General features: G+C 42.1%; 1 protein-coding gene across 2 annotated transcripts in view; it reads left to right on the top strand.

The window, feature by feature from the left end:
• The first annotated feature begins 818 nt into the window (after nucleotides 1-818).
• PLD1 (phospholipase D1) overlaps nucleotides 819-25,782 on the top strand; it is a 217,957-nt gene continuing 192,993 nt past the window's right edge. Inside the window, exon 1 of one of the 2 annotated variants that reach the window (XM_067034017.1) lies at nucleotides 819-961. The gene's annotated coding sequence lies outside the window, so the exon portion shown is untranslated. The remainder of the gene's footprint in view (nucleotides 962-25,782) is intronic. The other variant, XM_067034015.1, reaches the window with a different exon arrangement.

Genomic DNA, 25,782 nt, shown 5'->3' with positions numbered 1-25,782 from the left:
ATTATTATTATTATTTATTTATTTATTTTTTTTGCGGTACGCGGGCCTCTCACTGCTGTGGCCTCTCCCGTTGCAGAGCACAGGCTCCGGACGCGCAGGCTCGGCGGCCGTGGCTCACGGGCCCAGCCGCTCCGCGGCATGTGGGACCCTCCAGGACGGGGGCACGAACCCGTGTCCCCTGCATCGGCAGGCGGACTCTCAACCACTGCGCCACCAGGGAAGCCCTGGTTTATTATTTTATACTAAGATTTCTGAATTATACCCAGCCTGAGTTTCAGGCATCAAGACACATGTTCTAGTCTCCTACGTTCTTGACTGGGTGACCTTAGGCTGGTTACTTCACTTTTCTGAGTCTCAGTTTCCTTTGCTTGTAAATTAGTGATAACACCTACCGCCAGGGAGTTCGAAGAAGCCTTATGCATGACATCAACGAAGCTCCTACTTCTTAATTGCGTCACCTCAGGCAAGTTATTACACTTTTTGGCTCTTCTCCCCTACTTGTAAAATAGACCAATTCTGGCTACCAGCTGCGATAGAAGAGGATAAGATAATCTAGCAAAGCTCCTACAACAGAGTCTGGGCCCTTGGCGGCTCAAGAGTACCTGAAAATAATAATTAAAATGCTAGTGAACGTTCCCTAGTTTAATGCGGTTGAGTTCTGAAACTCTGGGAGAAGAGAGAACAGAAATACAGACCAGGAGAGAGGCCCAGCGGCCGGAGACCTCCTGCCCAGCGATGGCGGCCCGCTTGCGCCGCGACGCACCCGGTCCGACACCGCCTCGCCCCACCCCTGCCGGGCCAGCGCGAATCCCGGCGCCGAGTTCCGGGCGACGGCGCGGTCCCCACTCAGGCCCTCCTTCCTTCCCTCCTCCCCTGCCTCCAGCGGTGCCAGCTGCGCCCGAGCTCCGAGAATCCGCCGCCACCGCGCAGGTTCCCGCGGCCGGCCGCCCTCGCCCCACAGGTAGGAGCCGCGCCGCGGCTGGGGCGCGCAGAGCTCCCGCGGGAGCCGGTTTCCGCTGCGCTCGCGCTCCGTCCCTCCTCCCGCCAGCCCCGGGCAGCTGGCCGCTCCCCGCCCAACTTGGACGGAACCTTGGCAGTGGCGTCGGCGGCGGGCGCCAGCTCCTTGCGGCCTCGCGGGAGCGGCCTCCCTGGCAGCCTCGGGGGTCCTCCTGTGCACGCCTTCGTCCCGGGTTCCTGCAGAGTCGACGCTGACAACTTCGGCGCTCACTCTTGCCGGGGCGGGCGGCTGTCTGGCGCGCAGAGCCGCGCTGGCTCCGGGCCGAAGTTGGGGGCGTCCTCTGCAGGATGTGCCCATCTCCCTCGTCGCGGGGGCCCCCAGTACTGTGTGTCCGGTGACCCCAGGTCACCTCGCGCGCCCGAGGGTTCGCGTGCGCAATGGGATGACCGGGATGGCGGGCGCGATGGGACCAGCATCCCGGACCAACCAGGAAGTGCTGTGTTCCGAGGCTTGGAGCCCAGCCCGCCAGATGCACGGTCCCGGGCGTGTGGCCATACAGCTGCCCGCTGCGGCGCCCACGAAGTGATGACGCCCGGGGTCGGGCAGGGCAAGGTGGGGGGCGAGGAGCTGGGCGTGTGTGAAGGGACTTGTTTTTCTCGCTCCAGCTCCAGGTATGTGGGACTTAGGTCTCAGATCCAACAGCGTGGTGCTCCAAGCCTTGAATAGGATTTTGTTAAGCCCTTCAGAACTACTCTTGTAGAATCAGTCCAGAGCTACCGCCACGCCTATATTTGCTCCTTCTCCTTAGTCTGCGATTATTGCCTTCTTCACTTCCTCTGTGAAGTACTAAACGCAAGTAGATTCTTACTGACCATAAGGGTTTCTGCATTTGATTATCGCTAGGTTTTTCCCCAGGATGAGGGGTTCCCTTACTGCCAGGCCTGCCCGTTACAGTTTAGATGGCCCTTTGAGTGCTTTCTCAGGGCTTTGGGGAGACCAGGTATCTGTGCTGTGTTAAATGGCCAGTTAATGGTGGTTCAGTGAAACCGTAAAGAATGGAAAGAATCTACAGCTTGAACTATTAACAGGCTCCACAATTACACAATGCCTATTTGAATAAGAATTTCTTAAATTCTTACTAAATTTTTAATGGTATTAAATGTTTTGTGATAACATACATACAAGTGAATTGTACACAGGCTTTTAGCTTGAATTTGTGCACAGCCTTTACATGTTGTTTGAGGATCTTTTCACTAATTGTCTGAGCTCCCATCCTGTCTTCTCAGGATCTAGTATAATTCACAATCCATATAAAAAGTATGAGTAGTTAAGGCTTTGTGGAAAGTTTGTCTTTACCATGTTTGTCCCTGTTGTCAGAGTATTTGTGAACCATGGCGAGAAGTGCTGTCTAACACTCATTTAGGCTTGTTAATACACTTACAACTAGGTCGTGGGGGACCCTGCTCCTTAGAAGTTGTCTGATTACTAAATGTGTGTTTCTTAATTGAAAATCATTTGTTATAAATTTCATTTACCTTTAAGTCTTACAGGGGTTTTTAAAGTTATTTTACTTTTATTGTGCTAAGATACACATAACATAAAATTTGTCATTTTAACTTTTAAAAAAAAAATTTATTTATTTATTCTTGGTTGCACTGGGTTTTCATTGCTGCTCATGGGCCCTCTCAGTTGTGGAGAACAGGGTCCACTCTTTGCTGCCGGTGTCTTCTCCTGTTGCGGAGCACGGGCTCAGCCGTTGTGGCTCACGGGCACCAGAGCGCAGTCTCAGCAGTTGTGACGCAGGGGCCCAGCTGCTCCACGACATGTGAGATCTTCCCAATCCAGGGCTCGAACCCGTGTCCACTGCATTGGCAGGCGGGTTCCCAACCACTGAGCCACCAGGGAAGTCCTCATTTTAACTATTTTTTGGTATACTGTTCAGTGTCATTAAGTACTTTCATATTATTGTGTTACCATCACCACTATCCCTCCACAAAACTCTTTTCATTTTTTTAGGGTTTTAATAACATTTTAATGATAATGATTGTAATGCAAGCTTTAGTTTTCTCACTAAGCAAAGTTTGAGTTCCTTCTCATAGCTTTAGAGAAATTCACATTTAAAGAAGAAAATTGAAAAGCTGTAGCCAGACTGTGTTTAGTAAATCTTACCTCCATCAGGAAGGGTCTAATACATTACTCTATGAGGATAAACTCGTGAGCTATTTAAATTTGTGTGTAAAGGTACTGTGAGGTTTAGCTATTAAGTGGGAGAAACAGGTAAGGGAGTTTTTTGGTTTTGTTTTGATTTTGGTTTTTTTTGGCCACACCAGGCAGCTTGTGGGATCTTACAGTTTCCAGACCAAGGATTGAACCCGAACCCTGGGCAGTGAGAGCTCTGAGTCTTAACCACTGGACCACCAGGGAATTCCCTGGAGTTATTGTTGATAGTTTCCCCTCCCTAATCTCTAACAGAAAAATGAAATACTTTTGTCTCCTTAGCAGTGCAGTAGCATGTTTCTAAATTATGCTTGAGCTCAGGTTGTGGCAGCCTTTCAGTAACTAAAAGGAGTTTGCTTTTTTTTTAATGTTCTTTTTTTAATATAAATTTATTTATTTATTTAATTTTGGCTGAGTTGGGTCTTCGTTGCTGCGCTCAGGCTTTCTCTAGTGGTGGCGAGCGGGGGCTTCTCTTCATTGAGGTGCTAGGGCTTCTCATTGCTGTGGCTTCTCTTGTTTTGGAGCTCAGGCTCTAGGCATGCTTGCTTCAGTAGTTGTGGCATGCTGGCTTAGTAGTTGTGGCTCACGGACTCAGTAGTTGTGGCTCGTGGGCTCTAGAGCACAGGCTCAGTAGATGTGGCACATGGGCTTAGTTGCTCTGCGGCATGTGGGATCTTCCCAGACTAGGGATCAAACCTGTGTCCCCTGCATTGGCAGGAGGATTCTTAACCACTGCGCCACCAAGGAAGTCCCCTAAAAGGAGTTTTGATCAAGGTAGCTGCTAGGTGTAGCAGTTTCTTTTCCACTCTAGGTGTTTTTAAAGATTGATGCCAGAGGACCCAGCACATAAGATATGGCCCTTTAAACTCTTTGAGTCATTGTGTCCGTGAGAGAAGCTGTAGCTGTGCGAGGCCTGGTTTTATGTTTATAATCCTTTAAGTCTTAGCACCACAAAATAAAATGTATTCTCCCACCAGGGTTTGGGTAAATGTTTTTGCAGGGTTAAAATGAGAAACGTTTAACCTAAACTTCCCATAAGCCTGTGACATTTCTGATTAGGAAAGGAGTGGTTCAAATCATATTTCATGCTGCAGTGGAAATGCCTTCCAATGTGTTAGTTTCCTTAAATTCACAGTGCAGTGTAAAATCTGTATCTCAGATGTTTTAGTGCTGGGTTATTAAACAACAGTATATGGATATGTAAGTGTTTCATACTGTCACAGTTATTTTTTTCCTTTGTGTTGTGAAAGTTGCTTAATTTTTGAATTTATTGAACAAACATTCTGGGACAGAATAACATGATTTGCTTATTTAATCAACACTTAAAGGTGCTTACTGTGCGCTAGGTACTATTCTAAGCGTTTTACAAACATGAGTACATTTTATTCTCAAAACAACCCTGTGAAGTAGGTAATAGTCCTACCATCCCCATTTTATAGATGAGATAATTTGAGGCACAGCGAGATTATACACCTAGCACATGGCAGAGCTGGGGTTCCATCCCAGGCATCCTGAACCCAGGGTTTTGGCACTGCTGTCTCATCAGAAAAATATAACCCGAGATTCTACCCTCCTAACGGATGAACTTTTTTCATATTGTTATATTCCTATCTTGTCGTTGTCCTCAGGCATAAATAATTTGACATAATTGCAATCAAAGTACAACTCAGAGAATTTTTTTTTTAACATCTTTATTTGAGTATAACTTTTACAATAGTGTGTTAGTTTCTCCTTTACAACAAATCAGTTATACATATACATATGTTCCCATATCTCTTCCCTCTTGTGTCACCCTCCCTCCCACCCTCCCTATCCCACCCCTCTAGGTGGTCACAAAGCACAGAGGTGAACTCCCTGTGCTATGCTGCAGCTTCCCACTAGCTATCTAATTTACATTTGGTAGTGTGTATATGTCCCTGCCACTCTCTCACATTGTCACAGCTTACCCTTCCCCCTCCCCATATCCTCAAGTCTATGCTCTAGTAGGTCTGTGCTTTGTTCCCATCCTACCACTAATCTGTTCATGACATTTTTTTTTTTTTAGATTCCATATATATGTGTTAGCATACGGTATTTGTTTTTATCCTTCTGACTTACTTCACTCTGTATGACAGACTCCAGGTCTATCCACCTCATTACAAATAACTCAGTTTCATTTCTTTTTATGGCTGAGTAATATTCCATTGTATATATGTGCCACATCTTCTTTATCCATTCATCTGTTGATGGACACTTAGGTTGCTTCCATGTCCTGGCTATTGTAAATAGAGCTGCAATGAACATTGTGGTACACATGACTCTTTTTGAATTATGGTTTTCTCAGGGTATATGCCCAGTAGTGGGATTGCTAGGTCATATGGTAGTTCTATTTGTAGTTTTTTAAGGAACCTCCATACTGTTCTCCATAGTGGCTGTATCATTTTACATTCCCACCAGCAGTGCAAGAGTGTTCCCTTTTCTCCACACCCTCTCCAGCATTTATTGTTTCTAGAGTTTTTGATGATGGCCAATCTGACCAGTGTGAGATGATATCTCATTGTAGTTTTGATTTGTATTTCTCTAATGATTAATGATGTTGAGCATTCTTTCATGTGTTTGTTGGCAATCTGTATATCTTCTTTGGAGAAATGTCTATTTAGTTCTTCGGCCCATTTTTGGATTGGGTTGTTTGTTTTTTTGTTATTGAGCTGCATGAGTTGCTTATAAATTTTGGAGATTAATCCTTTGTCAGTTGCTTCATTTGCAAGTATTTTCTCCCATTCTGAGGGTTGTCTTTTGATCTTGTTTATGGTATCCTTTGCTGTGCAAAAGCTTTTAAGTTTCATTAGATCCCATTTGTTTATTTTTGTTTTTATTTCCATTTCTCTAGGAGATGGGTCAAGAAGGATCTTGCTGTGATTGATGTCATAGAGTGTTCTGCCTATGTTTTCCTCTAAGAGTTTGATAGTGTCTGGCCTTACATTTAGGTCTTTAACCCATTTTGAGTTTATTTTTGTGTGTGGTGTTAGGGAGTGTTCTAATTTCATACTTCTACAGGTAGCTGTCCAGTTTTCCCAGCACCACTTATTGAAGAGGCTGTCTTTTCTCCACTGTGTATCCTTCCCTCCTTTATCAAAGATAAGGTGACCATATGTGTGTGGGTTTATCTCTGGGCTTTCTATCCTGTTCCATTGATCTATATTTCTGTTTTTGTGCCAGTACCATACTGTCTTGATTACTGTGGCCTTGTAGTATAGTCTGAAGTCAGGGAGCCTGATTCCTCCAGCTCCATTTTTTGTTCTCAAGATTGCTTTGGCTATTCGGGGTCTTTTCTACAGGCCAATATCACTGATGAACATAGATGCAAAAATCCTCAACAAAATGCTAGCAAACAGAATCCAACAGCACATTAAAAGGATCATACACCACGATCAAGTGGGGTTTATTCCAGGAATTCAAGGATTCTTCAATATATGCAAATCAATCAACGTGATACACCATATCAACAGACTGAAGGAGAAAAACCGTATGATCATCTCAATAGATGCAGAGAAAGCTTTTGACAAAATTCAACACCATTTATGATAAAAACCCTGCAGAAAATAGGCATAGAGGGAACTTTCCTCAATATAGTAAAGGCCATATATGACAAACCTACAGCCAGCATTGTTCTCAATGGTGAAAAACTGAAACCATTTCCACTAAGATCAGGAACAAGACAAGGTTGTCCACTCTCACCACTCTTATTCAACCTAGTTTTGGAAGTTCTAGCCACAGCAATCAGAGAAAATAAAGAAATAAAAGGAATCAAAATAGGAAAAGAAGAAGTAAAGCTGTCACTGTTTGCAGATGACATGATACTATACATAGAGAATACTAAGGATGCTACCAGAAAACTACTAGAACTAATCAATGAATTTGGTAAAGTAGCAGGATACAAAATTAATGCACAGAAATCTCTGGTATTCTTATACACTAATGATGAAAAATCTGAGAGTGAAATTAAGAAAACACTCCCATTTACCATTGCAACAAAAAGAATAAAATATCTAGGAATAAACCTACCTAAGGAGACAAAAGACTTGTATGCAGAAAACTATAAGACACTGATGAAAGAAATTAAAGATGATACAAATAGGTGGAGAAATATACCATGTTCTTGGATTGGAAGAATCAACATTGTGAAAATGACTCTACTACCCAAAGCAATCTACAGATTCACTGCAATCCCTATCAAATTACCACTGGCATTTTTTACAGGACTAGAACAAAAAATTTCACAATGCCCTTGTTTTTCAGTAGAGGAAATTAAGGTGGAGTGTGGTTATGTCCAGCTCTGTGAGCACTGGGCGAGAGTCCTGGAGACTTTCTACGGTCTCCTTGCCTCTTGATTGTAAGGAGTTTGGGACAGGGATCCTGAGAGGGCCTGGGGAGGCCAAGGTATGTATTTTGGTGGGGGGCAGTATTTGCCAGTTGGGGGGAAACGCTTCAACATTTTAATAATCATTATGACGATTCCAGAGCTAATCTGCTAAATGAAGTCCTGGGTTATGTTCTGGGCAGATAGGAGCAGAAGCTTGTGGCCGACTGTGGGTCCTGGAAAGTCTTGCTGCTCAGGGCTTCAGAACCCCGGATTCTTTCCCCAACTGCTGGTGATGCCTACCTATGACCTCAGGCTCCCCTCTGGATGAGAGGAATATTTTATCCTGTATTCAATCATTTTTTGAGCTTTTTGGATCTAGAGTTGGGAACCTTTTGAAAGCCTCTGACGCACAGAACAAAATGAGCCAAGAGCAACATGGAAATAAAAATAACTTTGGTTGGCTCTTTTGTTGAGAGAGGGAGAGACTTCTAAGGGCATAAACTGACAAAATTTATATTAAGGACAGGAAAATCAAAGTTCAATATTCAACAGTGATTTTTTTCAAAGTAGTCTTTTGCAGAGAGTAAGTACATTTGGATGAAGGAGAATAAGGAATAAACATGGAAAAGGGAAGGTGGTGAAGAGGGAGAGAGGAGCCAGCAAAGGGGAAGACAGGGTGCTGAAACCTTCGTCAGCTCTTTACACAAGCCCGGGCTTCTGTATGGTTCCTCTTAACAGTGCCCTTTGAAATGTCAAATGTCGTTGAGAATTATCTTTCCTTTGGTTTATCTTGAAGTGATTATTTATTTTTTTATTGAGGTTACATAGATTTATAACATTATGTAAGTTTCATGTGTACAACAGTATATTTCTACTTCTGTATACACTACAGCCACCAAAATTTCATTTCCATCTGTCTCCATAGAGTTGACCCCCTTTACCCATTTCACCCTCCCCCACCAAAGCCTGACCCTTCCCCTCTGGCAACCACTGCTCTGTTCTCTGTATCTACGTGTTTGGTTTGCTTTGGTAGGTTTGTTCTTTTTTTTGCTCTTTTGTTTGTTTTTTTTATATTCCACAAATGAGTGAAATCATATAGTATTTGTTTTTCTCCGACTTATTTCACTTAGCATAATACCCTCAAGGTCCATTTATATTGTGCAAATGGCGAGATTTCATCTTTTTTATGGCTGAGTTATATTCCATTGTATATACCACATCTTTTTTATCCATTCATTCATTGATGGGCACTTTGGTTGTTTTCATATCTTGGCTATTATAAATAATGCTGCAGTGAACATAGGGTGCACATACCTTTTTAAATTAGTGTTTTGTATTCTTTGGATAAATACCCATAAATGGGATAGCTGGATCATACGGTAGTTAGTTCTAGTCTTGATTTTTTGAGGAACCTCCACACTGTTTTCCAAAGTGGCTGCACCAGTTTACAGTCCCACCAAAGGTGCACTGAGGGTTCCCTTTTCTCCACATCTTCACCAACACTTGTAATTTCTTGCCTTTTTGATAATAGCCATTCTAACAGGCATGAGGTGATATCTCATTGTGGTTTTGATTTGGATTTCCCTAATAATTAGTGATGTTGAACTTCTTTTTATGTGCCTGTTGACCATCTGTATGTCTTCTTGGAAAAATGTTTATTCATCTCCTCTGCTCATTTTTAAACTGGGTCATTTGTTTTTTTGTTGTTGAGTTATATGTGTTCTTTATATATTTTGAATATTAACCCCTTATTGAATATATGATTTGCAAATATCTTCTCCCATTTAGTAGGTTGTCTTTTCGTTTTGTTGATGGCTTCCTGTGCTGTTCAGAAGCTTTTTGGTTTGATGTAGTCCCACTTGTTTATATTTGCGTTTGTTTCCCTTGCCTGAGGAGACATATTCCGAAAGATATTGCTAAGACCATTGTCAAAGAGCATACTGCCTATGTTATTTTTTCTAGGAGTTTTACAGTTTCAGGTCTTACATTCAGGTCTTTATCTTGAAGTGATCTTACTGTTGCTTAAAACTATTGCTAATCAACAAAGCATATGTGGACAAGGGGATACCAGGGAACTTTTAGCCCCTGCTTAGGATCTTCATACCAACCTAGTCTGTTTTTGTTTGCACTAGTTTTATATGAATGAATTTTATATATAGCATGATATTAGCATCACTGGGTTTGCAATTATTTTATCACCCATCTTCCTTGTGAGAGGTCACAGACTGTGTTTTTGCCACTGTCCATTGTAGTGTTCAATAAGTGTGAGCAGAGTCAAAGGGTGCATTTAAAGGATAAAGCAAGATGGTGTGATTCATTATTCAAAATACGTAAATATTTCCCCCAAACAAGGTTTTTGTTTGTTTGTGTTTTTTGCGGTACGCGGGCCTCTCACTGTTGCGGCCTCTCCCGTTGTGGAGCGCAGGCTACGGACGCGCAGACCCAGCGGCCATGGCTCACGGGCCCAGCCGCTCCGCGGCATGTGGGATCTTCCCGGCCCGGGGCACGAACCCGTGTCCCCTGCATCGGCAGGCGGACTCTCAACCACTGCGCCACCAGGGAAGCCCGGAAAGAAGGTCTTTATAGTGAATGTTTTACTTATTTATTTGTTCTGCCGTGCCATTTAACTATTTTTAGAAATAAATTTATAGATGTGGAGTGTCCAGTCTGTGGCATTTTGAATTAGCAGCTGTACTCATTTTATTGTCCTCTTCCTGCAGTGTTTTCTACCTAAATTCTGATGAAAGAGTCCTTTGAAATAAGTATATTGGGGAGGTGGCAGTGGACTGAGATTCAGGTTCCAGAATCCTATTATCCTAAGGGAAAAAAAAAAATCACCTGATAGGATATTGTAGATGCTAAATATTTCAAAGCTAGGAACACAGAGCAAAGATTTTTAACCCTAACCCTCACCTCACTGCAGTCCCAACCCCAAGCTGCCAGTGTCTTGGCTGGAAATGCAGGGTGATGAGACAGTGACAAAGCAAAGCGGGTCTTGTAAAGCAAGTAAGGTAAATAACAGTAAGACACAGTTGAGCCCCACAGGTTCCTCACTAGGAGGAATAATGACCACAGGCCTTGTCCTAGGAGCCAGAGAGCTAGGATTCAGATCTTGAGGACTCTAGCACCATGTAGCCTGAGCCAAGTAACTTAAAAATCCCCTATACCTATCTGTAGAATTGGGATAAAAATCGTACCTATCTCATAGGATTATTGTGAGGACTACAGGAAATGAAGCCTGTAAATCATTTAGCGTAGAGCCTGGAACATAGAAATGACACAATAAATGTTAGGTTCCCCTCTTTCACATCGCCCTCCCTGCTCCACCCGAAATCCAGCAGGAGTGACATCCATAAATAACCAAGCAAACTGGAATCACTGCTGGAGGAGACATGGAGGTGGGGCCCTATGGGAATGTGGACGAGGGAGAAATTAATTTTTCCCAGGAGGAATTCTTGAGTGAGAATGGCATTCCATGAGACCCCAGTGATGAGAAGCAGTAGAAAGACTTCTGGCAGCAGAGCTGGTTACAACTAGGGAGAATGGACTGTATGCCGTTGACAGTCATACTTTTTGGGTATGTGTTTTGACATCAGGTAGAAAATTTGATTTTTCTTAATTTATAAGCATAGGATGGTATTTAGTAGGAGAAGCAGAATTCATCGCTTTTTACCAAGGAGCGTCTGTATAGAGGTGTTTTTTTTTTTTTTTTTTTTTTCGGTACGCGGGACTCTCACTGTTGTGGCCTCTCCCGTTGCGGAGCACAGGCTCCGGACGCACAGGCTCAGCGGCCATGGCTCACGGGCCCAGCCGCTCCGCGGCATGTGAGATCTTCCCAGACCGGGGCACGAACCCGTGTCCCCTGCCTCGGCAGGCGGACTCTCAACCACTGCGCCACCAGGGAAGCCCTAGAGGTGTATTTTTTAAATGTATTTAGAATTAAGAATAGTGTGCACTCTCAAGGTAAGAGTGAACTAGCTCGTGCTGTGTTGGAAAAATATCCCTCCCATCACGTTCTTTAGCTTTACATGAGATTGGAGGAGGGCATCGTTGGCACCAGCAGCTTTATTAGGGTGTGGGTAACCCATATCTGCACGATCATGGATGGACGTGTAGACTGTGTGTCAATAACCTAGACCAGCACTTTTCACACTTGAAGAAAAACATTGTTGTTACTGTTCCCCACCCTGCCCCCAAGAACTGCTTTTCTGAATGAGCCTCTTGTGTGAAATCCCAGTATGTAAAACACCCCAAGCACAGCCATTCTTGATGATTCCTAGATGGGGCCAGTGAGCCAGCTGCTTCCTCCCATCCCCCTCCCTGCCTACCTCCTGGCACCAGCTGCCCCTCAGCAGCTGCAACCGTGGGGCTCCTAGGAGCAGATGTGAGGGCTGTACATTGATTGTAGGGAAGAGAAGACTAAGTCCTGAAGAGGGAAAGGAAAGGAAAGGCAGTGGACTGGTTTTTTAAAAAGCTTTTGCCAGTGGTACGTTGGAACTGGCTCATGCTGAGAGCTGGTATTAAATTTTCAGGAATTTCATGAGCCAATGTTAAACATGACATTATGAAACATCATGTAGCCTAAGTTGAGGTTTTAAACTTACACTGAATACATTATATTGAAAACAAAGGTAATGTCTCCTGAATTTGGAGATGTGGTTGGAGGGAAAGGAATACGCCTAGTTACACAATGTTCTTAACTGTATTTTCCTATTAGCTGGTACAGTTGTGGTTTCATATATATATATATTTATTTCAACTGCAATCACTTCATTTTTTTTCTTCCAACTTGTATAAGATTTTTTCTTTTTCTTGTTTAATTGCATTAAATATGACATCTATAATGGCATTGAATATAAGTGGTAATAGCTGACAATCTTGTTTCATTCCTATTCCTTGGAGAATACTTTCAAATTCTACATAAATGATATAAGCTATACATATTTTAGATAATCTTTATTAGACTATAAAATTTTACTTCCCTTTTTCTTTTTTTTTTTTTTTTTTTTTTGTGATATGCGGGCCTCTCACTGTTGTGGCTTCTCCCGTTGCGGAGCGCAGGCTTAGCGGCCATGGCTCACGGGCCCAGCCGCTCCGCGGCATGTGGGATCCTCCCGGACCGGGGCACGAACCTTTGTCCCCTGCATCGGCAGGCGGATTCTCAACCACTGCGCCACCAGGGAAGCCCTTCCCTTTTTCTTTTAAAATAATTTTTAAAATTATGAATGGACACTGAGTTGTATCAAATGCTTTTACTGCATTCACTTCAGTCCTTGATTCTGTTCGTTTGTAGAGATAGGATTCTTCAGACTCAACTTTCCCCTCCAGGACAAGCTTGCCCTCTCCTCACTCCTAATCACAGTCATTCTAAGATCTGGCTAAACAGAATCACCTGGGAACTTATTTAAATTCAGATTCCTAGGTCTGTCACATACCTACTAAATTGGGATTCTTGGGGTGGGGGAGACTCAGTGCAGTATATAGTAAGTTCCCTTTGGATTTTGACGATCCTCCCATGCACCTGCTTGGCCCTTGTGGGCCCTTGCTGCCCAGCCCTGGGGCCTCATGTGCCCTGCATAGTATCAAGTCATTTGGGCTGCTGGGCCCTGGCCACACTGCACAGGAGTCTTGATTTTTATGTTTGGCCTCAAATTCTCTTCCTGTGAAACAGCTTTCAGAGGCTGCCTCTTTGCCCCATGAACCTGTTTCTCAGATGAGGGCCTGATTCCCCGCGCTCATTTCTTTTGGGGCCTAGCTTCCCAGCTAAGGACACAGCTCGGCGTGGTGCTTAGAGACTAGCAGGGCAGTCGGCTGTGCTGGGTTTATTTCCACGTTAGCCTCAGATTTCACCTTTCTGAACTATAGTTGCCCATCTCGGGGGATTGTCAGGAGGTTTTTGTTTCTGGAACACACCAACCTGGTTCCATTTTAGGGCCTTTGCATTATGCTGTTCCCTCTGCTAGGAACACCCTTCTCCCAAGTCTTTGCATGGCTTGCATCTCTTTGACATTTGGGTCAGTGACAAAAAGTTCACATGTTACCTGTCTGGCAAGTCTTTCCCGACCATCAAATCTGCCTCCCCAATCCGTCCGTATTACCTCTCGCCCACAGCCTCATCATCCTAGCATTTTACTGTGGGTGATTTTTACCCCAGTGCTTATCACTATGAATTTTTCTTCATGTCTTGTTTTCTTAAGTATTGAGTTTCCTACATAAGAACATAAGCTCCATGAGAGCTGGGATTTGCCTGGCATGTAGCGGGTGCTCACTAATTACTTGTAAAATGAATGCCTCTCCAAACTGCTACATAAGTATGTGATGTTAGTATGTGATGAACCCTGGGTTCCCAAGTGATTCATCTGTTTTCGCAATAGTTCTTTCCTGACTCCACAGATGTTACTTTCATGACAGTGATTCACTGCTGAGATATTACGGCCATTTGGAACAATGGCCACTCAACAGATGGGACACAAAATCTGTAGCTCTCTGTGTGAATGTTAGCTTTCATTTGCAGAGAGAGTGTAAGGGCTTGATTCAGCTGTACCCATTTGTCATGTGGGTGATTAATCTGTGATAAAATGGATCAGTTAAACATGAAAGTAGTATAAAATAAACCGGATCGATTTTCAGAATCTCCTGTTTCCCTCCTTTTTTGAGTTCTACCGGAGGTGGTGTTTGGGTGGGGTGATGGGGGTGACGGGGAGTGTGCATCACTCTATAAGACTCCAGGAGGCCAGAAGGGCATGTTGGAGAGGTTTGTCCTGTCTGATCTCACAGGGAACAGACTTGACTAGTGGGGAAGTAATTTTTGCAGCTCTGTGGCCAAGAAAGGCCAGTAAGGCTGGCAGTGAAAGCCGTCACCTTGTGTTTGCAATGGTGCTGCTTATGCTGATGCTGGTGAGTTTGTCAGCAGAGAGTTTTGATGCCAACAGAGTCCTCAGCATGCGCTTGTGTGGCTAAGATGTGGTTCCCACATAGAGCTTGTGGTCTAATACAGTCAGTTGAAGTCATGCAGCTCAGTGCTGCTAGGCTGCCTGAAATGGGCTGGTATTTTGTAATGGTAACTTGTCCTAGTTTTTCATGATAGTAATTTCAAACTGCTCTGGGTTTCAGAGGGGCAAGCTAGGATTGGAGCAGCGGGTGGGGTCAGAGATATATATATTTTAAAGATTTTTTTAAAAAATATTTATTTATTTGGCTGCGCCGGGTCTCAGTTGTGGCACTCGAGATCTTCATTTGCGGCATGAGGGATCTTTTAGTTGCGGTATGCATGCGGGCTCTAGTTCCCTGACTAGGGATCGAACCCGGACCGGCTGCATTGGGAGTGTGGAGGCTTAACCACTGGACCACCAGGGAAGTCCCTAGGGTCAGAGATATAGAGAGCAGGGCTCTGGAGCTTCTCTGAACTCTACTTTTAATAAAAGCATCTCATTAAAAAAACATGATTTTGTATATTTACCTTTTTAAAAATAAACTTTTTGTTTAACATTTATAGAGAAGTTGCAAAGATGGTATACAGGGTAAACTTTGGTTTCCTATCTTACTAACAGCTTACATTGGGATGGCACATTTGTTATAAAGAACAAATACTAATGCATTATTATTAAAGTCCATACTTTATTCAGATTTCCTCAGTTTTCTGTAATGTCCTTTTTCTGTTCCAGGATCCCATCCAGGATACCATGTTACATTTAGTTGTCATGTCTCCTTAGGCTCCTCTGGACTATGACACTTTCTCAGATTTTCCATGCTTTTGATGACCTTGACTGTTTAAAGGGGTACTGGTTAGGTACCCCATAGGTGTCATGTAGAATGTCCATCAATTAGAATTTTCATGATGTTTTTCTCATGAGTAGACTGGGGTTATGAGTTTTGAGAGGAAGACCACAGAGGTGGTCTCATCACATGTCAAGAGTACACACCAACAACATGACTTATCACTAGTGATGTTGACTTTGATCACCTGGCTGAGGGAGTGTTTGGAAGGTTCCTCCACTGTGAAGTTACTCTTTCTCCCCCTCTCAATACTGTACTCTTTGGAAGGAGGTCACTCCGCACAGCCCACGCTATTGAGATGGCGAGTTATGCTCCACTTCTTTGGTAGGGACAAGCAGCTGCATAAATGATTTGGAATTCTTCTGCATGGCAGATTTGTCTTTTCATCCCCACTTGTTTATTTATTCAATTATTTATATATATCAGTATGGACTCGTGGATATTTATCTTAAACTGTGGGTTATAATCCAGTACCATGTTATTTACTTATATTTGGCTTTTTAAAGATTGTATTCAAACAAAAACATTCTGCTGTTTTAAAATGTTAAAAAAATATTGTTCATATATATAGTTATATATATAGTTTTCTATATAATGTTATTATATGTAATAATTATTTATATAAAAATAAATATACATATATTTATCTTTCCCTCTATTTTTCCTTTAAATATCCTATTTATGCATTTATTTATTTGGGGCAATAAAAAGCAAATTACCACTTAGGGTTTAATCATTTTGTTTCCATTATTTTTTGCAGGAGTGAAATTAAGATATAAATATTTATGTTTTGGGGGGAGTGGTAGAGGTCAAAGGCATTTCTTCCCCCTATTGTGTACTGAGTTTGCACTCAGTTCTTTGAATTATTGCTGAGATCACCTATATGGTTATTTACACTCATCTGACTTCCTAAAATTCCTTAGGAAGTATAATAACATACAGGGATTTAGGAATAATTTTTGTTTTCAGATTTTTCTTAAATAGAAACTTTGAAAATGCTACTCAAGGTACTATTCTTCTCACTGCTGGAAAAATGGTAGATTTATTACAGGAATCCCCCCCATCAGTCTTCTATGCCTTCTGTTTTCTACAACCAATCTCTTATGTGCAGTTTTTTTTTCTACTAAAGCATATAATTTAATAAACTGTATGTAAACTTGTATCTCACCTTTTTTTTTTGGAATTTTTGAATTTTATATTATTTATTTTTTTATACAGCAGGTTCTTATTAGTCATCCATTTTATACACATCAGTGTATACATGTCAATCACAATCTCCCAATTCATCCCACCCCCACCCCCACCCCTCGCCACTTTTCCCCCCTTGGTGTCCATACGTTTGTTCTCTACATCTGTGTCTCAATTTCTGCCCTGCAAACTGGTTCCTCTGTACCATTTTTCTAGGTTCTGTATATATGCGTTAATATATGATATTTGTTTTTCTCTTTTTGACTTACTTCACTCTGTATGACAGTCTCTAAATTCATCCACATCTCTACAAATGACTCAATTTTGTTCCTTTTTATGGCTGAGTAATATTCCATTGTATGTATGTACCACATCTTCTTTATACATTCGTCTGTCGATGGGCATTTAGGTTGCTTCCATGTCCTGGCTATTGTAAATAGTGCTGCAATGAACATTGAGGTGCATGTGTCTTTTTTTTTTTTTTTTGCGGTATGCGGGCCTCTCACTGCTATGGCCTCTCCTGCCGCGGAGCACAGGCTCCGGACGTACAGGCCCAGCAGCCATGGCTCACGGGCCCAGCCACTCCGTGGCATGTGGGATCCTCCTGGACCAGGGCACGAACCCACGTCCCCTGCACCAGCAGGAGGACTCTCAACCACTGCGCCATCAGGGAAGCCCACGTGTCTTTTTTTTTTTTTTTTTTTTTTTTTTTTTTTTTTTTTTTTTTTGCGGTATGCGGGCCTCTCACTGCTATGGCCTCTCCTGCCGCGGAGCACAGGCTCCGGACGTACAGGCCCAGCAGCCATGGCTCACGGGCCCAGTCGCTCCGCGGCACGTGGGATCTTCCCGGACCAGGGCACGAACCCGTGTCTCCTGCATCGGCAGGCGGATTCTCAACCACTGCGCCACCAGGGAAGCCCCACATGTGTCTTTTTGAATTATGGTTTTCTCTGAGTATATGCCTAGTAGTGGGATTGCTAGATCATATGGTAGTTCTATTTTTAGTTTTTTAAGGAACCTCCATACTGTTTTCCATAGTGGCTGTATCAATTTACATTCCCACCAACAGTGCAAGAGGGTTCCCTTTTCTCCACACCCTCTCCAGCATTAATGTTTGTAGATTTTCTAATGATGCCCATTCTAACTGGTGTGAGGTGATACCTCATTGTAGTTTTGATTTGCATTTCTCTAATAACTAGTGATGGTGAGCAGCTTTTCATGTACATCTTGGCCATCTGTATGTCTTCTTTGAAGAAATGTCTACTTAGGTGTTCTGCCTTTTTTTGGATTGGGTTGTTTGTTTTTTTAATATTGAGCTGCCTGAGCTGTTTATATATTTTGGAGATAAATCTTTTGTCCATTGATTTGTTTGAAAATATTTTCTCCCATTCTGAGGTCTTTTCATCTTGTTTGTAGTTTCCTTTGCTTTGCAAAAACTTTTAAGTTTCATTAGGTACCATTTGTTTATTTTTGTTTTTATTTCCATTACTCTAGGAGGTGGATCAAAAAAGATCTTGCTGTGATTTATGTCAAAGAGTGTTCTTCCTATGTTTTCTTCTAAGAGTTTTATAGTGTCCAGTCTTACATTTAGGTCTCTAATCCATTTTGAGTTTACTTTTGTGTATGGTGTTAGGGAGTGTTCTAATTGCATACTTTTACATGTACCTGTCCAGTTTTCCCAGCACCACTTTTTTTTTTTTTTTTTTTTTTTTTTTGCGGTATGCGGGCCTCTCACTGCTGTGGCCTCTCCCGTTGCGGAGCACAGGCTCCGGACGCACAGGCTCAGCGGCCATGGCTCACGGGCTCAGCCACTCCGCGGCATGTGGGATCTTCCCGGACCAGGGCACGAACCCGTGTCTCCTGCATCGGCAGGCGGATTCTCAACCACTGCGCCACCAGGGAAGCCCCCAGCACCACTTATTGAAGAGACTCTTTTCTCCATTGTATATCCTTGCCTCCTTTGTCATGGATTAGTTGACCATTGGTGCATGGGTTTATCTCTGAGCTTTCTATCCTGTTCCATTGATCTGTATTTCTGTTTTTGTGCCAGTACCATATTGTCTTGATTACTGTAGCTTTGAAGTATAGTCTGAAGTCGGGGAGTCTGATTCCTCCAGCTCCATTTTTTTTCCTCAGGACTGCTTTGGTTATTCGGGGCCTTTTGAGTCTCCATACAAATTTTAAGATTTTTTGTTCTAGTTCTGTAAAAAATGCCATTGGTAATTTGATAGAGATTGCATTGAATCTGTAGATTGCTTTGGGTTGTATAGTCATTTTCACAATATTGATTCTTCCAAACTAAGAACATGTTCTATCACTCTGTCTGTTGGTATCATCTTTAATTTTTTTCATCAGTGTCTTATAGTTTTCTGCATACAGGTCTTTTGTCTCCCTAGGTAGGTTTATTCCTGGGTATTTTATTCTTTTTTGTTGCAGTGGTAAATGGGAATGTTTCCTTAATTGCTCTTCCAGATTTTTCATCATTAGTGTGTAGGAATGCAAGAGATTTCTGTGCATTAACTTTGTATCCTGCAACTTTACCAAATTCATTGATTAGCTCTAGTAGTTTTCTGGTGGCATCTTTAGGATTCTCTTTGCAGAGTATCATGTCATCTGCAAACAGTGACACTTTTACTTCCCCTTTTCCAATTTGTATTCCTTTTATTTCTTTTTCTTCTCTGATTGCTGTGGTTAGGACTTCCAAAACTATGTTGAATGATAGTGGTGAGAGTGGACATCCTTGTCTTGTTCCTGATCTTAGAGGAAATGCTTTTAGTTTTTCACCATTGAGAATGATGTTTGCTGTGGGTTTGTTGTATATGGCCTTTATTATGTTGAGGTAGGTTCCCTCTATGCCCACTTTCTGGATATTTTTTATCATAAATTGGTGTTGAATTTTGTCGAAAGCTTTTTTTGCATTTATTGAGATGATCTTATGGTTTTTCTTCTTCAGTTTGTTAATATGGTGTATCACATTGATTGATTAGCATATATTGAAGAATCCTTGCATCCCTGGGATAAATCCCACTTGATCATGGTATATGATCCTTTTAATGTGTTGTTGGATTCTGTTTGCTAGTATTTTGTTTTGCATTTTTGCATCAGTGATATTGGTCGGTAATTTTCTTTCTCTGTAGTATCTTTGTTTGGTTTTGGTGTCAACGTGGTGGTTGCCTCATAGAATGAGTTTGGGAGTGGAGTGTTTCTTCCTCTGCAATTTTTTGGAAGAGTTTGAGAAGGATGGGTGTTAGCTCTTCTCTAAATGTTTGATAGATTTCACCTGTGAAGCCATCTGGTCCTGGACTTTTGTTTGTTGGAAGATTTTTAGTCACAGTTTCAATTTCATTACTTGTGTTTGGTCTGGTCATATTTTCTATTTCTTCCTGGTTCAGTCTTGGAAGGTCATACCTTTCTAATAATTTATCCATTTCTTCCAGGTTGTCCATTTTATTGGCATAGAGTTGCTTGTAGTAGTCTCTTAGGATGCTTTGTACTTCTGCAGTGTCTGTTGTAACTTCTCCTTTTTCATTTCTAATTTTATTGATTTGAGTCCTCTCCCTCTTTTTCTTGATGAGTCTGACTAATGGTTTATCAATTTTGTATATCTTCTCAAAGAACCAGCTTTTAGTTTTATTGATCTTTGCTATTGTTTTCTTTGTTTCTATTTCATTTATTTCCGCTCTGATCTTTATGATTTCTTTCCTGCTACTAGCTTTGGGTTTTTTTTTTTTTTTTTTAACATCTTTATTGGAGTATAACTGTTTTACAATAGTGTGTTAGTTTTTCCTTTACAACAAAGTGAATCAGTTATACATATACATATGTTCCCATATCTCTTCCCTCTCGCATCACCCTCTCTCCCACCCTCCCTATCCCACTCCTCTAAGTGGTCACAAAGCACAGAGGTGATCTCCCTGTGCTATGCGGCAGAGCTTTGGGTTTTGTTTGTTCTTCTTTCTCTAGTTCCTTTAGGTGTAAGGTTAGATTGTTTACTTGAAATATTTGTTGTTTCTTGAGGTGAGAGTGTATCGCTATAAACTTCCCTCTTGGAACTGCTTTTGTTGCATCCCATAGGTTTTGGATCATCGTGTTTTCATTGTCCTTTGTCTCTAGGTATTTTTTGATTTCCTCTTTGATTTCTTCAGTGATCTCTTGGTTATTTAGTAACGTATTGTTTAGCCTCCATGTGTTTGTGTTTTTTATGTTTTTTTCCATGTAATTCATTTCTAATCTCATAATGTTGTGGTCAGAAAAGATGCTTGATATGATTTCAATTTTCTTAAATTTACTGAGGCTTTATTTGTGACCCAAGATGTGATCTATCCTGGAGAATGTTCTGTGTGCCCTTGAGAAGAAAGCGTAATCTGCTATTTTTGGATGGAATGTCCTATAAATATCAATTAAATCTATCTGATCTATTGTGTCATTTAAAGCTTGTGTTTCCTTATTAATTTTCTGTTTGGATGATCTGTCCATTGGTGTAAGTGAGGTCTTAAAGTTCCCCACTATTATTGTGTTATTGTTGATTTCCTCTTTTATAGCTGTTAGCATTTGCCTTATGTATTGAGGTGCTGCTATGTCAGGTGCATAAATATTTACATTTGTTATATCTTCTTCTTGGATTGATCCCTGATCATTATGTAGTGTCCTTCTTTGTCTCTTGTGATAGTTTTTATTTTAAAGTCTATTTTGTCTGATATGAGAATTGGTAATCCAGCTTTCTTTTGATTTCCATTTGCATGGAATATCTTTTTCCATTCCCTCACTTTCAGTCTGTATGTGTCCCTAGGTCTGAAGTGGGTCTCTTGCAGACAGCATATATATGGGTCTTGTTTTTGTATCCATTCAGCGAACCTGTGTCTTTTGGTTGGAGCATTTAATCCATTCATGTTTAACGTAATTATCAATATGTATTACCATTTTCTTTATTGTTTTGGGTTCGTTTTTGTAGGTCCTTTGCTACTTTTGTGTTTCCTACTTAGAGAAGTTCCTTTAGCATTTGTTGTAGAGCTGGTTTGGTGGTGCTGAATTCTCTTAGCTTTTGCTTGTCTGTAAAGCTTTTGATTTCTCCATTGAATCTGAATGAGATCCTTGCCGGGTAGAGTAATCTTGGTTGTAGATTCTTTCCTTTCATCACTTTAAATATGTGGTTTTTGACCATAATCTCTTCAAATGTTTTCTAGGGTCCTTTCTCTCTCTCTTCTCCTTCTGGGACCCCTATAATGGGAATGTTGTTGCGTTTAATGTTGTCCCAGAAGTCTCTTCGGCTGTCTTCATTTCTCTTCATTCTTTTTTCTTTATTCTGTTCTGCAGCAGTGAATTCCACCTTTCTGTCTTCCAGGTCACTTATCTGTTCTTCTGCCTCAGTTATTCTGCTACTGATGCCTTCTAGTGTATTTTTCATTTCAGTTATTGTATTGTTCATCTCTGTTTGTCTGTTCTGTAATTCTTTTAGGTCTTTGTTAAACATTTCTTGCATCTTCTCGATCTTTGCCTCCATTCTTTTTCTGAGGTCCTGGATCATCTTTACTATCCTTATTCTGAATTCTTTTTCTGGAAGGTTTCCTATCTCCACTTCATTTAGTTGTTTTTCTGGGGTTTTATCTTGTTCCTTCATCTGGTACATAGCCCTCTGCCTTTTCATCTTGTCTATCTTTCTGTGACTGTGGTTTTCCTTCCACAGGCTGCAGAACTGTAGTTCTTCTTGCTTCTGCTGTCTGCCCTCTGGTGGATGAGGCTTTCTAAGTGGCTTGTGCAAGTTTGCTGATGGGAGGGACTGGTGGTGGGTAGAGCTGAGTGTTGCTCTGGTGGGCCGAGCTCAGTAAAACTTTAATCCGCTTGCCTGTTGATGGGTGGGGCTGGCTTCCCTCCCTGTTGGTTGTTTGACCTGAGGTGACCCAACACTGGAGCCTACCTCAGCTGTTTGGTGGGGCTAATGGCAGACTCTTGGCTCATGCCAAGGAGTGCTTCCCAGAGCTTCTGCTGCCAGCTTCCTTGTCCTCACGGTGAGACAGAGCCAACCCCAACTCTGCAAGAGACCCTCCAACACTAGCAGGTACGTCTGGTTCAGTCTCCCCTGGGGTCACTGCTCCTTCCCCTGGGTCCCAATGCGCACCCTACTTGGTGTGTGCCCTCCAAGAGCGGAGTCTCTGTTTCCCCCAGTCCTGTTGAAGTCCTGCAATCAAATTCTGCTAGCCTTCAAAGTCTGATTCTCTAGGAATTCCTCCTCCCGTTGCTGGACCCCCAGGTTGGGAAGCCTGACGTGGGGCTCAGAACCTTCACTCCAGTGGGTGGACTTCTGTGGTATAAGTGTTCTCCAGTTTGTGAGTCACCCACCTTGCAGTTACGGGATTTGATTTTATTGTGACTGCGCCCCTCCTACTGTCTCATTGTGGCTTCTCCTTTGTCTTTTGATGTGGGGTATCTTTTTTGGTGAGTTCCAGTATCTTCCTGTCGATGATTGTTTAGCAGTTAGTTGTGATTCTGGTGCTCTCGCAAGAGGGAGTATCACCTCTTTTTAAAGCACTTAAAAGTCTAATGTATAGCTGATCGCAACATACTCATTGAACTGACTGAAAGTAGAGGAAAGAAAGATACTAAAAATATTTCATTCCCTTTACTTCTCTTAGTGTTTTAGATTTTCTCTTGTATTTATTTAGTCAATTTTGTTCTAAAGTCCAGTGCTTTTCAGTGTTCCTGTTTCTGTGCCAGTTCATACACACAGAAATACTTTAGGGAGTGGTTTTAGTCATGGGGAAGTGCCTCTTTTTTTTTTTTTAATTGAAGTTGTGGGTAGACAATTATACTTGGAGACCATTTGGGCCAGGAAGATGTTACTGAGTCAGGTGTTGTTTGGTGGCTTAGTTTGTGGTGGATTCCCCAAGCAGCCCTGCTGTTCTAATGCCCCACTGAGGACTCAATACTCCTTTAAGGAGTATGAGACCCATCCCAGTGAAACTGCAGAAATGCATCTCAGAGGATGGGGGACTAGGAGGAGCTCTAGTTCTTTATGTCTCAGGGCAGAAAGAATTCAGCGAGAGGCAAAGTGATGGATAAGAAGTGACTTATTAGAATAGGAGGTTTGTGAGGCTTACAAGCAGGCAGGCAAGGGAATGCTGAGGCCCAGATCTTAGTGGGCTACAGTTTTATAATCAAAGGAAAAGTGGGGAGGGGGAGAAGACCACCTTCTTCCTCTTTCTTGAGCAGATGTCAGGCTTCTGTCATCAGCTCCTTCTCTGCATCGGGCAGGGGAGTTTTCTTGTCCCTACACGGTCAAATTGGACTGTCAGGGTGCAATGGAAATGAGCAAAAAGGAGGTAACATATACTAAAATATGGCAAATCATTTCAGGTTTTAGTATAATATAATGTCACCTTTTCCTTATATTTTTGTTTTTAGTGCGTGCAGAGGAGCATGTCCTAGGAATCCTTAACTTACTGACTTCACTGGGCAGGATGTGGGTCTATTTCCACCATTGTTTTATTGTTTTGGGGCATGTCTCATGCTTCTGTTGCATGGTTTTGTTGCTAAGTAAGTCTGCTTGGTTTTGTGGTTAAGCAAACCTGCTTTCTTGAGTGATCATTAACTTACAGGGGTCTCCCATACTTATTTCTCTACTTACAATCCCCTAATGGGATTAACTATTTAATCACCTACTTTGTCCCTTTACTCTGTCTCTATCACCAGCATGACTGACTCCGTCAATGGCAAAGTAAACTCTAGCCTATGGGTCAGTTCCCAGGAAGATCAGGTAATATGCCTAGAGCTGGACCTTGAGATCTGGCCAGATAGGTGTGAAGAATTTTCTGTTACAATCAAATAAAGGATACAGTATTAATTTAGAATATGTTGAGAAGTCATTATTGTACTGCATGGTCATTAAGCACAAGTTAAGCATAAAGGATAAGCACCTTACTTTATTGACTGTAATTAGAATTATTTTAACACAACCAGAGCACACATTTCATTTTCATCCTTTCCTATCAAACCAGTGCCTGTATTGACACCTACTCCTAATTCCATCCAGGATTTTTTTCTCAATTTATTTGTTGATTCACTGAGTCATAGACCTTTAATCTGATGACTTCTATCGAGTAAAAGTTTTCTTACATCCTGATTTCCTAGGGCCAGTGGCTCAGGAAGGCTATGAAATTTATCCATAACTTAAAATGACCATATGTTCTTTGAGCAGGAATGACTAGAAATGACTAATGTAATTTCTCCTCTTTGTTGTGGCTTACAGCCACTCTGGGTCTGGGGCAGGGAGGGAGGGGCATGGCTTCAGATAAGGCCTGGGCTTCTTTGCCTTTGGGGTCCTCTTCACCATAGCCCCCAGAGCTGATGCAGGGCTAGAGAGATAGCACAGCTCTGGGGCAGAGAGGATGGTGACCCCCTCAGCTGGAAGTAGGTCCTGAATTGGTCTCTGGGCTCAGCAGCCACCCTGGAGCCTCTTCTCCTCAGAGGGTAGGCCTGGAGGACATTGTTGCCCAAAACAGAGTCTTGATTTTCTTCAGAGTGTAGATCCATTACTTAATGCTGCAAAAATGGGTTTAGAGTTGTATTAGTAAAGGATGTTTAAGTGATCGTGATTTGTTGAAAACACCCTCATCATTTAGTTCTGCATCACACCCCGCAGCATTTTAATCAGTCCACTTTGATCTCAATCCAACTCACTTTCCTACTGTTGCTGATTGTCGACTGGAAAAAATACACAACCTAAAAGTTGAGAATTCTGTTTTATTTGGTGGACAAAACTGAGGACTTATGCCCTAAAGACAGCCTCTCAGCTAGCTCTGAGGGACTGCTCTAAGAGGTAAGGGAGGAGCCAGGATATATAGGAGTTTTTGCAACAAAAACCGGGTAGTCGGAACATCAGAAGATTACTGTTAATCAAAGAACACCAGACATCTCAAGTTAATGAATTTAGCACTTTTCTATGTATGGGAAGATGCCAAAAGTCTGGGCTCATTGATATTATTCCTTTGATATGCACCTTCACTTTCTAGGGCCAGTATCCTGCTTTTCTCCATCCTGAATCCCCTCAGGGTACACAGTTGGGGGCAGCTGTAGTGGCTGTTGGTTCGATGGTTGCCACATCCTTTGTTTACTGATATGGCAGGCCGTATTTTTCATCCACATGATTATACAACAGTAGGACAATCTTACTATGCAAGCGTGGGTATTACCTGGATTCAGTGGCCTGAGTGCTTTTTCTTTCCCTTTAAAGTTTCTTGGGGTTTCACATTTTAAGAGTCAGTGATATTTACATTTATCTATTATTTATCATTTTATAAATAAGTCA

This window comes from Kogia breviceps, chromosome 5 (assembly GCF_026419965.1).
Source record: "Kogia breviceps isolate mKogBre1 chromosome 5, mKogBre1 haplotype 1, whole genome shotgun sequence".
NCBI classification, from domain to species: domain Eukaryota; kingdom Metazoa; phylum Chordata; class Mammalia; order Artiodactyla; family Physeteridae; genus Kogia; species Kogia breviceps.
Note: the sequence above shows the minus strand (reverse complement) of the source record. Positions and strands in the feature narration are given on the sequence as shown.